Consider the following 12,623-nt stretch of genomic DNA (forward strand, 5'->3'; position numbering starts at 1 on the left):
GTGTATAAATCTGTTTATTTTGACATTTATTATTAGACATTTTATGTCTCGTGGCAACAGCTGGAGTAGTTGTATAGTGATTCGTTCCAGCCTGTGTTACATCTATGCACATAATTATGTACTCAGCTTGCTTATATGCCACCTATTGGCCACAAAGAAAGTGCATGAAATATCTAAAGACAACAACTTGGCTGTGTATATTTCTATAGATGGTACAGCAGAAGGAGGTTTAATTTTGGAAGAAGCCAGAAATTAAATATCTGCAAACTTGATACAATGCTACATCATGCAACGCCTTGAATGTGTGCATCAGCATTTCTGGAGAATCATGTAATTCTCTGTGAGCTGAGAGTGGATGAAGTGTCAAGGTATTTACCAGGAAATTATTCAGCTCTGCTCGGCATGTTGTTCCCTTTGTAGGATTAAAAGCACCTTTTCTCTATGAAACAACATACCATTTCAATTTCCACACTCATGATTAACTCTATTTCCAAATGTATGAGGTGTAAACCACTGACCATAACCAAATTATATCACATCATAAAGAACTGTTTTGTGTCAGGCCTGTGGAACCTAATGAAATGATGGGTTTTAGCCGAACAGCCACAATTTTGCTTCGTCGTACTGTTGTTTGTTTCTCATTTAAGTTTGTGTGATTTTAACTACAATACTGTCACAGGTGCAGGTAGGGTATGTATTTAGGCCCCTGGATAGAACCAGTATAGATTTGTCTGTACCCAATTTCTATACTAACCTAAGCAAACCAGTCTGAAGATGCTTTTGACCTTGCTGTGAAACTCTTGACCAAAGACTGTAAAATAGGTGGGCTCTAAAAATGTCGTAGTGTTTATTGAAAACGTAGATAGTATTTGGTAGTGGCAAAACAAGAAAACAACCAAGACGTGATATATAAGCCTACTCTCTTGTACATATATTGAATGTGTTTTGAACAGTGAAGACAGTCATTCACCTCAACACTTTTGTAATGGTTTAAGGTTTATGGTTTTTCCTTTGAATGCAAACTTAATGGACAAATGTGTAGTCAAACAAATACATTTTTTCCTGGCCTTGTATGGCTGATATGTTGCAAGAATTAGAATTTTAAAATATTAAACAAAGTTTTGAATTGTAGAATAAAGGAATCTTTAGTCAAAGTCAAAGTCAAATTTATTTGTATAGCATATTTCATGTACAAAACAATTCTAAGTGCTTTACATGAAATGAAAACATTGCGGCAGGGGGCAGAAAAAGCAATAAAAAATATGTAAAAGAATATAAATAGAAAAATTTAATAGTTGATTAAACTTAAAAACTTTTAACTTTACACAAGTTTTGAGGTGTTACATGTCACACGATGTGGAGTTGAGAGGAGAGGGATCCAAAATACAGACTGAGAGGGAGGAGGTTGAGGAGAAACTAAACTGATTTATTAAAACAGCAACAAAAGGTGCATCTGAGCCAGAAATCCAAACAAAACAAAAACCTGATGGATGAACAGGAGTAACAGACTGAAGAAAGGGACGAGAGTAGGGACACGAATGACAGTGAAATCCATGAAGTGATACAACGAAGATCTGGCAAGGACTGAAGGAAATGAAAGAGAATATATACTGAGGAAGACAACGAATAAGTGACTAGCTGTGAATAATTAGCAAGGAAACAGGTGAGTAACTGGAGATGAGAACCAGAATGGGAGGGAACCAAGGAAACTAAGAATAATGACCAGAATAAACACAGGACAAAAAACATAGAACAAAAGCAAACTGAGAGCATGAACTCAAATGATAAAACCAAGAAAACACTAGAAAAACAGAAACAAAAAAAACAGAACAGCAGAGCGCAAAACTCCACACCATGACATTATCTTTATTTTTGTCGTGAAACATCCCTTCCTCCCTATCAGATACTATTCCCCCTGTGTTTACAAGGACACGAGGCTTGCTCATCTGTCAAATTCCTACCGAAGTTAACTTAATTTACTTTATTTGTGATACAATATTTAATGCCAAGCTACTACATAACTATGCGCTTTCTACCCATTCACGCACATTCATTCAGTTTCACATCAGTCAGTGTGGCCAGGGAAGGCGGAGTCGAACCATTAACCTTCTGGTGGGCAACTACTCTTCCACCTGAGCTACAGCCGCCCTAGAACATCAGTAATTACATTACATCAGTCCCATGTTATATTGTCCACTATCTATTTGTGTCTATTTGCTCAGCCTGTTACAACTCCAGACAAAGAGGTGTAGCCATTCTGATAAATAGAAGAGTAAATTTCACCGTAAACGACACAGTTATAGATCCAGAAGGTAGATTTCTAATAGTTAATTTATCTATTCAAAATATGAATTTATGCATTGCAAATATATATGGTCCAAATGTGGATGACCCCTCATTTTTTCACTCCTTTTTCACTTCACTCTCTGATCACTCAGATAACACACTCATCATAGGAGGGGACTTTAACATGGTATTAGACTCAGGAGTAGACAGACTCAGTACTTCAGGAAGTCAGCGGAACTGGCAGTCCACGAATATTGTTAAACAGTATATGAAAGACTGTGGTCTTTGTGATGCTTGGCGCTCCCACCACCCCACTCTTAGAGAATACACCTTCTTCTCACCGGTACACCACTCATATTCAAGAATAGATTATTTCTTAGTTAGCAGTTCCTTGATGAGGGATATTTCAGACACCAAAATCCACCCCATCACTATCAGTGATCACGCTCCAGTTTCTATCACACTGAAGAATAACAGAGTTACACCACCAGCTAGGAATTGGAGATTTAATACATCATTACTAAAAGACCCTGATTTTATTAATTATTTCAAAAGGGAATGGTCTGTATATTTAGAAAATAATGACCTGCCAGGAATGTCAGCTTGTACTCTCTGGGAAGCCGGAAAAGCAGTTATGAGAGGCAAAATAATCTCTTTTTCATCAAATAAGAAAAAGAGGGAAAGTTCAAGGATATCAGATTTAGAACTCAGGATTAAATCATTAGAAATAGTCTACAGTACCTCCAAAGAGGAACACATACTGAATGAACTAAGAAAAGCTAAACTTGAATTAAACAAAATTATTGATAAACACAGTTTCTGATACAAAGACTTCGCTTGGAGAACTTTGAGCACGGCAATAAATCTGGAAATCGTGAAGAACTCATGAAAATAAGCTTATTCTCGGATTCCTGAAACTTTAGATTTGCTCTTTCTTTTACTGCAAAGTACAACATTGTTTTTTTTTGTTTAAATCTTTCTAGACATGGTAAATATGAAGGACAAAGCAGTTTTAACATAGTTTGAGTGAAGGAATTCATTTTATAGATAAAATCCCAAGAGTCTGCTGAAAAAAGAGAGTGAATGCGAAGTAGACTTTAACACGGCTCTGGGAGCGAGCCGAGTGTGGGCTAACCGGGAGAATTGCTTGAAAGAAACGCGACACCGAATGACCGCTCATTCGGTGTCGCGTTTCTTTCAAGCAATTCAGAACAAAGCCTCAATATGGTGTTCCCATGGTATTTTTGTTGCTGCCTTGTCTTTTGCACAGAGTAAAAGACAAGGCAGCCATCGAATAGGGCCCGATTGTTCCTACTTGGTCAGCCGAGGAGCAAAGGGGGGGAGCAAGCGTCTCAACCAAGCAAAGGTCACCATGGGGAAGGTGGCTATGAAAACTAGCCCGATGCCCTGCTCCCGCAGTGACGGATAATCGTACTCTGGTTTCTCTTCATAACGTACAAGTCTTTTGCCTTTTACTAAAGATTTCCGTGGAGAGCAGCACTAATGAGTTGTTTCTATTTTTGGCAGGCTTTACCTTTGCGGGTGAAGCCCTTTCTGTCTGTGCAAAAGAAATTTTGTTACTGTGCAGAGTGACTTATCTGAGTAGAGTCACCTTACTTGTTGCGACTGTGCCGATGTTCGAAGCTGGAGTGCAAAGTTGTTGCTTGAATGGTGCTCGCTGGAGCGTGCGGGAGTGCAAAGTTATACCATTTAAAAGGGCTGAAGAGTGCTCAGTGCAGCGGGTGGGCGGAGATGCAAAGTGACACTCTGGCCACATCGAAAACCGAGGTTACATCCACTACCAGGGGCAGCCCAAGCTCTGCCGCAAGTGCGGTGAGCATGGGCACCTGGTTGAGGCTTGTACCAAGGTGATATGTGGGAAGTGCAGAGAAATTGGGCACACTTTTGGAGAGTGTCCAAATGGCAGGAAATGTAATCTCTGTGGAGAATTAAATCACCTCTTCAGAGATTGCCCTAAATCTTTTGCCAACAAATTAAAGACGGTAAAGCCACAGTCAAGCCAACAAAGAGAAGGACCAGAGGTGGCAGTTGGTGAACAAAGTGAAGAGGTTGACCCAATAAATTCAAACTTCCCACCAAAAGTTTGGATTGGAAATGAGGAGCAAAAAGGGGAGGGGCCTGTAGAGGCCTCACCACTCAGTGCTGAAGTCTGTGAGAATTCACAGGCAGAGGGTGGAGCTACGCTAAATGAGGAGGAAGAGCAGACAGGTGAGTCTAGTGAAGATACTCACCTCCCCGAAGGTCAACAGCCGAAGAGGACGGCATCTGAGTTGTCCTCTGATTCCCCAATGGTATCAGAGAAGAGGGGAAGGGTTAGGTCCCTTTCAGACAGTTCTTCAGTGGAAGAACCTAGAGTCTTCCCCTCCGACTCACCAAATGAGGTCTCCTTTTTAACTTTAGCTCTGCAATCAACCCCCAGGGACTCAAAGTTAAATGAGTAATAATAAAATAAAATAAAATGAAATAAATAAAATAAACATTGCGTCAGAGGCCAACACAGAGAGTCCGAAAAGGAACTATAGATCACCCTACTCACTTTTCACCTAAAGAAATGAAGGAAGAGCTAGTTTCCCAAGAAATAACCTGAGTGTGTAATTTGTTTTGATAACTTAGAAAAACGAAAATGACATACCTACTTTCCTTTATCCTTTTAATGGTTCTCACCTTCTCAATACTAAACGTGAGAAGTGTGAAATCAAAGACAAGAGCCCAGAGTATTTTATCCTTCTTAGACTCCATAAAATCAGATGTGTTTTTATTACAAGAATGTGGACTACCTTTTTTTAAAAAACCATAGACAATGGGAGGAAATGTGGCCCCATTTATCGATATGGAGTGGCTCAAATCAAAATAAAAATGATGGTGTGGCCATTCTAATTAAAAATCCGCATGTTCTGGTGAAAGGTAGCACAGTGGTGAGAGACGGACGGGCACTCTTAGCACACTTGAATTTTATGAGGCAAGACTTTAACCTCTTAAATATTTATGGAAAAAATGACAGGTATGACCTTTTAGAAGATATACAGATTTACATGCTAGGGCAAGTACCTTTAGTTGTAGGAGGGGATTTTAACTGTATCTTGAGCAGGAAAGATAGAAAAAGAGCAGGGGGAGATTTTAAAGTGGATAAGACTTCGATTTTACTTCAGGGCATATGCAGGGATTTTAAGCTTACTGACTGTTTTAAAACCATGCATCCCAGAGAGGAGGGCTTCACCTGGTTTAGTCATGATGGCACCAGAGCCTCTCGCATTGATTATTTCTTTACTAGAGATTGCCCACCCACTGATGTTAGATTAACCCCTGTTTTCTTTTCAGACCACCTTATGCTCTCCTGCACCCTTTCACCCCCTTCTGGTGTGACGGTAGGAAGTGGTCTGTGGAAAGTCAACTGTTCCCTGTTGGAGGATGAAATCATAGTCAGTCAGTACAGGGAATGTTATAAAGAGTGGCAGACCCTTCAAGACCTCTACGAAACACATGCACAATGGTGGGAAATGGTGAAGGAAACGACCCAGACTTTTTTTAAACAGCAAGGTAAACGTAAAAAAAGGAAAGAGAATAGATGTATGATGGGACTACAGAAACGCTTACAGCGCTACTTTAAACTAAATCAGTGTGGCATAGACTTTAATGAAGAAATCAAAGATGTCAAAAAGGAAATGTCAGTTTTAGCAGAAATAAAGAGTAAAGGAATTTTTGTAAGAAGCAGGGAGCAGGAAATTGAGGAAGGTGAAAAATGCACACGGTACTTTTTTAAGAAAGTTATAAATAAAAAGGAGTGTATTCAAAATCTAAAAAGAGAAGATGGGTTTTTAACAAAATCAACATAAGAGATGATTGAAACTGTACATACCTTTTATAGTAACATGTACAAAGAGAAACCAGTGCACTTGGAAACATCGGCAGAAATTTTTAAATTCGTTGACAAAACCGTAAAAGAGAATGCACACATGACACAGGAATTTACTGCTTTAGAGTTAAAAAAATGCCTAACAGGTTTTAAGAGAAGTCTAGCTCCGGGTTTAGACGGGCTTCCTGCAGAATTCTATCTGACCTTTTGGGACCTTTTATCATCAGACATTTTAGATGTTTTTAAAGATTTTGAAAAACTCGACCGACTGCCTGACAGTTTTAGAGTGGGAATAGTGACTCTACTTTATAAAAAAAATGATAAGACTGACCAAAAGAGTTGGAGGCCCATCACACTTCTAAACTTTGACTGTAAACTTTTTAGCAAGGTTTTAGCGACACGGATGTCCTCTGTTTTAGAGGAGGTAATTCACCCAGACCAGGTTTGTGCCATCTCAGGGAGCCAACTCACCGACAGCCTCGTACTGATTCGAGACATCATTGATTACGCTAAAGACAGAAACACCCGGCTTGTCATCTTAAATTTAGACGTTGAAAAAGCTTTTGATCGGGTCTTGCATCAATATCTCTTTCAGGTGTTGCAGCCATCCGCAGCCTCATTTAGCGTAGCTCCACCCTCTGCCTGTGAATTCTCACAGACTTCAGCACTGAGTGGTGAGGCCTCTGCAGGCCCCTCCCCTTTTTGCTCCTCACTTCCAATCCAAGCTTTTGGCGGGAAGTTTGAATTTATTTGGTCAACCTCTTCACTTTGTTCACCAACTGCCACCTCTGGTCCTTCTCTTTGTTGGCTTGACTGTGGCTCCACAGAGATTACATTTCCTGCCATTTGGACACTCTCCAAAAGTGTGCCCAATTTCTCTGCACTTCCCACATATCACCTTGGTACAAGCCTCAACCAGGTGCCCATGCTCACCGCACTTGCGGCAGAGCTTGGGCTGCCCCTGGTAGTGGATGTAACCTCGGTTTTCGATGTGGCCAGAGTGTCACTTTGCATCTCCGCCCACCCGCTGCACTGAGCACTCTTCAGCCCTTTTAAATGGTATAACTTTGCACTCCGGCACGCTCCAGCGAGCACCATTCAAGCAACAACTTTGCACTCCAGCTTCGAATATCGGCACAGTCGCAACAAGTAAGGCGACTCTACTCAGAGAAGTCACTCTGCACAGTAACAAGATTTCTTTTGCACAGACAGAAAGGGCTTCACCCGCAAAGGTAAAGCCTGCCAAAAATAGAAACAACTCATTAGTGCTGCTCTCCACGGCAGTAAAAGGCGAAAGACTTGTACGTTATGAAAAGAAACCAGAGTACGATTATCCGTCACTGCGGGAGCAGGGCATCAGGCTAGTTGGCATAGCCACCTTCCCCATGGTGAGCTTTGCTTGGTTGAGACGCTTGCTCCCCCCCCTTGCTCCTCGGCTGACCAAGTAGGAACAATCGGGCCCTATTCGATGGCTGCCTTGTCTTTTACTCTGTGCAAAAGACAAGGCAGCCACAAACACCACGGGAACACCATATTGAGGCTTTGTTCTGACCGCTCATTCGGTGTCGCGTTTCTTTCAAGCAATTCTCCCGGTTAGCCCACACTCGGCTCGCTCCCAGAGCTGTGTTAAAGTCTACTTCGCATTCACTCTCTGTTAGAAAAATTCTCTTAAAATTAGGCTCAGAGTCGCTGGATACGATTAACACAAAACATTTATTTCTTGCAAGAAAGAGACAAGTCCGAACAACCTGTCAGGAAGATGGCTCAGAGTTGTCTCCCTGACCAAATGGTGCTCCAGCTATTTATGTTGTTTATCCTTGCTGATCACACAATGTTATGAGAAAAGGCGCTTTTCTCACCATTCATTATTATGGGAAGGAACATTCAATGTTATGGGAAAAGGTGTTTCTCACCAGTTAATATTATGGGAAAGACTAGTACAAGAGTCAAAACACTTTTGCTTGAATCATAGAAGAGGAAAAGATGGAGGGACTCTTCTGTCATAGTATAACTATATCATTTTTCCAACATTCCCTCCTGTTTATGCTATGAAGTATTAAAACTCCAAAAATCCTGCACCCCGTACAATTGACATTGAATGTATTTCTACCGTTCACAGTGCATAGGAGTGAAAAACCCATTTGCTTTATTTACGGGAAAATTCTCCTATGGCCCCATTCTCTCCTTGGCGACCTACCGCTTAGTCACTCACTTAGTATCAAAGGTCGCACTCCGAACCGTTAATTTCAATGAAAAGTGATGGACCTAGGTGTGACCAGCAAACACAAAACGGATACACAACCAAAAATACATGGCAATAAGGACAAAAATCAATAAAAATGGAAATCAATAAAACTATGAGTAAATGATTAATGAACAAAATTAAAAATGGAAATATGAAATATGAAAAACATAATAACAAAAATACATCGATCAATAAAACTATGACTAAATGATTTAATGATGAAAAACATAACAAAATTAATACAATGGAATAATAAAAATGGAAATATGAAATATGAAAAACATAACAAAAATCAATACAATGGAATAATAAAAATGGAAATATGAAAAACATAACAAAATTAATACAATGCTGTTTATTCAGTTCAGTTCCATCTCCAACACTGCAATCGTCTGCTTCTGGCGGAAAATCAGTCCGGCTTGGTCTTGAACGGTTAAGCTATCTTGGAAGGAGAGGTTACTAGCACTTCACTTCCCGAAAGAGGTCTTTACCTCCTCTTATTCCCTAACTAATCCTCTTTTAGGACACTTCAGGATATAATTCAGCCATACAGTGGTTGGAGGCTGTAGATTGTTAGACGTTACTTGGTGGAATGAACTCTTCAAATCAGCTTTTCATTCAGTTCGGGTGGAGCGCTTAGCTTCGCCGTCCACCCTTTTGTACACATGTGGATAAAAATTTGTGATTGTTCCACCATCATCTTGGCATGATGGGAATTCCAGAATTCCAGAAACCTGGTCATTTACCTGACTTTGAGTCCTGTAGTGGTTCTGCTGCTGATGCAGTTCATTTAACCTGTGGACAAATGTTAGCAGGAAAAAGCAACATATCATCTTTACAATGCTCTACATTCAGGAATTGCTTTTTAATAGGTCTAATTCCCATGTTCATTGGTCTTTCATATGAACGCAAAAATAATCATTAAACAAATTATTGAGAATTCCCTCGGGGTCATTCAAAGTACTTTGAACTTTGAACTTCAAATGTTATCTGTATCATCATCTCCATCATCCATGTGTCGCTCGTTGTCATCGTCACCCTCTACCTGTTGATACATTATGCGGGTAAGGATGGTTTCAATCAGTCTTTGGGACAGTCCTCTCAAGCATGTGATACAACATCAAGCACAGGTGGCTACTATGGCTCTTACAATAGACAGAGACCAATGCATCATGTCAGTGAAGGGGTCGTTGATTTTCTATCAGCTCTGCAGAGAGTGATGCGAGTCCCTCTTTGTGATTCTGCCATCTGCGGAAGTATTGTTAGGAATAAAGGAACAGGAAAAAGTTCCAAACATTTTAATTTTTCAGCAATGCCTTGTGGATGTAATTTATCCAATAAACATTTTTATTTATTGTTGCCCACCAGAAAAGAAAAGATTCAAAGTCTGTAGTTACTTGATTTCTAGCTTTAAATTCATCTGGGACTCAGAATTCCAATGCTATCCAGGTACACTCTGTCAAATGAACCTCCAGACGCAGTTAAATGCTTGAGACATTGCAGCTTCTCACCCAAGGCCTTAAAGTCCCCCACAGGGAACAGACGGAAAGGCATCAGTAGTTGGGCCATTGTGCAGCTGCCAGTTAGGCGGAAGGACGGACCTCAGTTTCGTCTCCCCACACAGCCACCAGAGGTCTGCTCTCATGGAAGTTTGGTTCCGAAACCAAGATGCTGAGTAGTTACCTGCGTCCTGAGTGACAATAGATGGATTCTTGACAATTATCTGACATGAGTGTACCCACATTCTTACCTGTACCCCTGTGGATGAAACATATATAATTACCCTTATAAGCCAACGCTGAGGGCAGTTGTCTCTTTTCTTAACTGCTGGGAACAACAAAGAGAGAGTTTTACATTGCTCTGTGTTAGGTACAAAAGATTCATTATGCAATTGTAATGCAATTGTAATGCTTCATTTCTAAATTTATATTCTGGCTTTTGCACAGTCAATACAGTTAGATTGGTGATTTTGTCATGCTGTATACATTATAACAAAATTCCAACTGATACACTCGTGATTCTTCAGAAATCTTGTATTAACATACGTTTCACATATGTACTTTTCAGAATACACATGGGCTTTTTGGTTGTCTTTACATAAAATAATTGAGCATAAGTCAATGTCAGCCACTCCATCTATTCCTGCAACAAAAAATAGGTTGACAAGTTGTCTGTTGGACCTGAAGGACCTCCTATCTCTGTGGTCAGTCTGTGTCATGGGTCTGAGGGTGATTCATTGTAATGCATTATCTTTTAGTTTTTGTTTTTATTAATCTGTGCTTAATCCCATAGAATTAGGAATACAATAATAAGAATAATGATTAACAATACACAACTGGTTCCTTTTAACCTACAAAATCCTGGTAATTTAAATGGATGCCACCGCTGCTGTCTGTCTATCCCTGTCTTATTTTAGCCACACCCTATGTTCTCGTTTTAGCCGTTGTTTTCTTCACTGAGGTTGAGACGAACCCCCTCCTGTTGAGAGAATTCCCCTTTGTAGTCAGACTTATGCCTCAGAGAACGGTGGTGGGTAACTAATCTTTCCCTACTTCTGCAGGTCGTGGCCTTACTAGTTTACAGTGTGATGAGTGAATCCAGGATATATTATTTTAGCTGCTGTGGTTTCTGTAAGCAGTACCTGCTATGAACCTTCCCACCGTGGGCTGGACCAGTTCTCTTTCTTTATCACTTTGATGAGGATCCAGTCTCCAGGTTTTAGAGATTCCTCCACAGGGTCACCTGGAACAGACACTAGACAGAAGAGATCTCTCTACTTGTTAACATTTTAATCATGTATCCTGCTAAGGTTTCTTCTCTTTCTTCATCATGTCCGGTGAATAGTTCTGTGGTAGTAAAAATGGTCATACATGATCTCAAATGGAGTTAATCCTGTGCTAGTTAGAGTAATATGCATGTTTAGGACTACTAGTGGTAAACAGTAAACCCAATTCTTCCCAGTTTCTTCAGTCTTGACCTAATTATTCTATTGTCTCTCCAGCAAACCTGCTGATTGTGGATGATATGCACAGTGATTTCTGAGATCCTTTTTTTTTTTATTAAGTTCTTCGCCATCAGGAAGATAATATTGTTTACAAAGTGCGTCCCTGTTATCACTGTAGATTTTTTCAGGAATTCCAAATCTAGGTAACATTTAATTCACCGGTGTTGAGAGTGCATCTGCCTGTGCATCTGGAAATACTTCAACTCATTTGGTAAAACATCACTAATCACCAGGGAGACACCTTTATTTAATTCAATGAAATCCATACAAACGTGTTGAAAAGGGTCCTCCGGCCTCGGGAACTGTCCTCCTTCCCGGTCCTAGGCCATATGTATGGATCGTATTTTGCACATTTTTGACATGTCAGACAAAAATTCTTTATTATCATATTATGATATTATTACTTATTATAAATAAAACCATACACTGCAAAAACCTTGTTCATTGTTGCTACCATCCCTCCTGTAGAGACATGACGTGCTCCATGGCTCGATACTGAAGCATATTTAAACAAACTCTTTGGCAGTATAAGTTCTACATTTCATAGTAAATGGCACCTTTATTCTTCCAGATCTGTCCTTGTAAGTGTACATTTGGTTTTGCATCCATGGTCCAATTTAATGGACTAGTATATGCATCCAGTTTCTCAGAATACTCTATTCCTGGCTCCACCTCCTCCCAATCTGAGGCTTCTTCACATGCAGTCACAAACACCCCTAAACGCCTCCAGTGGTCGTCTGTGGGTTTGGAGAGTGACACATGAGGTGCATTCCATGATCTTAAAAACCTTCTCATGCTGGGGGAGAGTAAGCAGCTGACTGCACAACAACCCTCTTTATTCCAGTATAAGTATTTTAACTTTAGCATGTTTTAACTTTCTCATTTGTTTAAAAAAATAAAATATGTCCTCCCCTTGAGTATATTTGTAATACAGCTACAATACAACTTGACAATCAGCACTTACCCCACTCCGTGTATCTGTTACTGTCAAGAGTTTTGATAAACGCTCAGGATGGCTCTTACCATTTGCTGATTTGACCCAAATCATTTCTTTGGATTCCTCAACTCCCGGAATGTCATCAGGATGGATTACAGTTCGTGTTGCACCTGTGTCGCATAGAAAAGTTACCTCTGTCCCGGAAACATTCAATGTAATCTCAGGTTTGATGTCCTACTATAAGATAAGTTCAATTCCCTCTAAGTTTAACACCTTT

The 12,623-nt window shown here is 40.1% G+C and overlaps 1 non-coding gene and 1 pseudogene across 1 annotated transcript; one reads left to right on the top strand and one right to left on the bottom strand.

Moving 5' to 3' along the window:
- The first annotated feature begins 3,717 nt into the window (after nt 1–3,717).
- Nucleotides 3,718–3,831, top strand: LOC140265729 (U5 spliceosomal RNA). Its single transcript, XR_011906427.1, has one exon. It is a non-coding gene; the product is annotated as a U5 spliceosomal RNA (small nuclear RNA).
- Nucleotides 3,832–7,381: 3,550 nt separating this feature from the next.
- LOC140266120 (U5 spliceosomal RNA) lies at nt 7,382–7,488 on the bottom strand (annotated as a pseudogene).
- Nucleotides 7,489–12,623: the final 5,135 nt, after the last annotated feature.

Source organism: Leuresthes tenuis, unplaced genomic scaffold (genome assembly GCF_036924035.1).
Source record: "Leuresthes tenuis unplaced genomic scaffold, fLeuTen1.0.hap1 SCAF_12, whole genome shotgun sequence".
Classification (NCBI taxonomy): domain Eukaryota; kingdom Metazoa; phylum Chordata; class Actinopteri; order Atheriniformes; family Atherinopsidae; genus Leuresthes; species Leuresthes tenuis.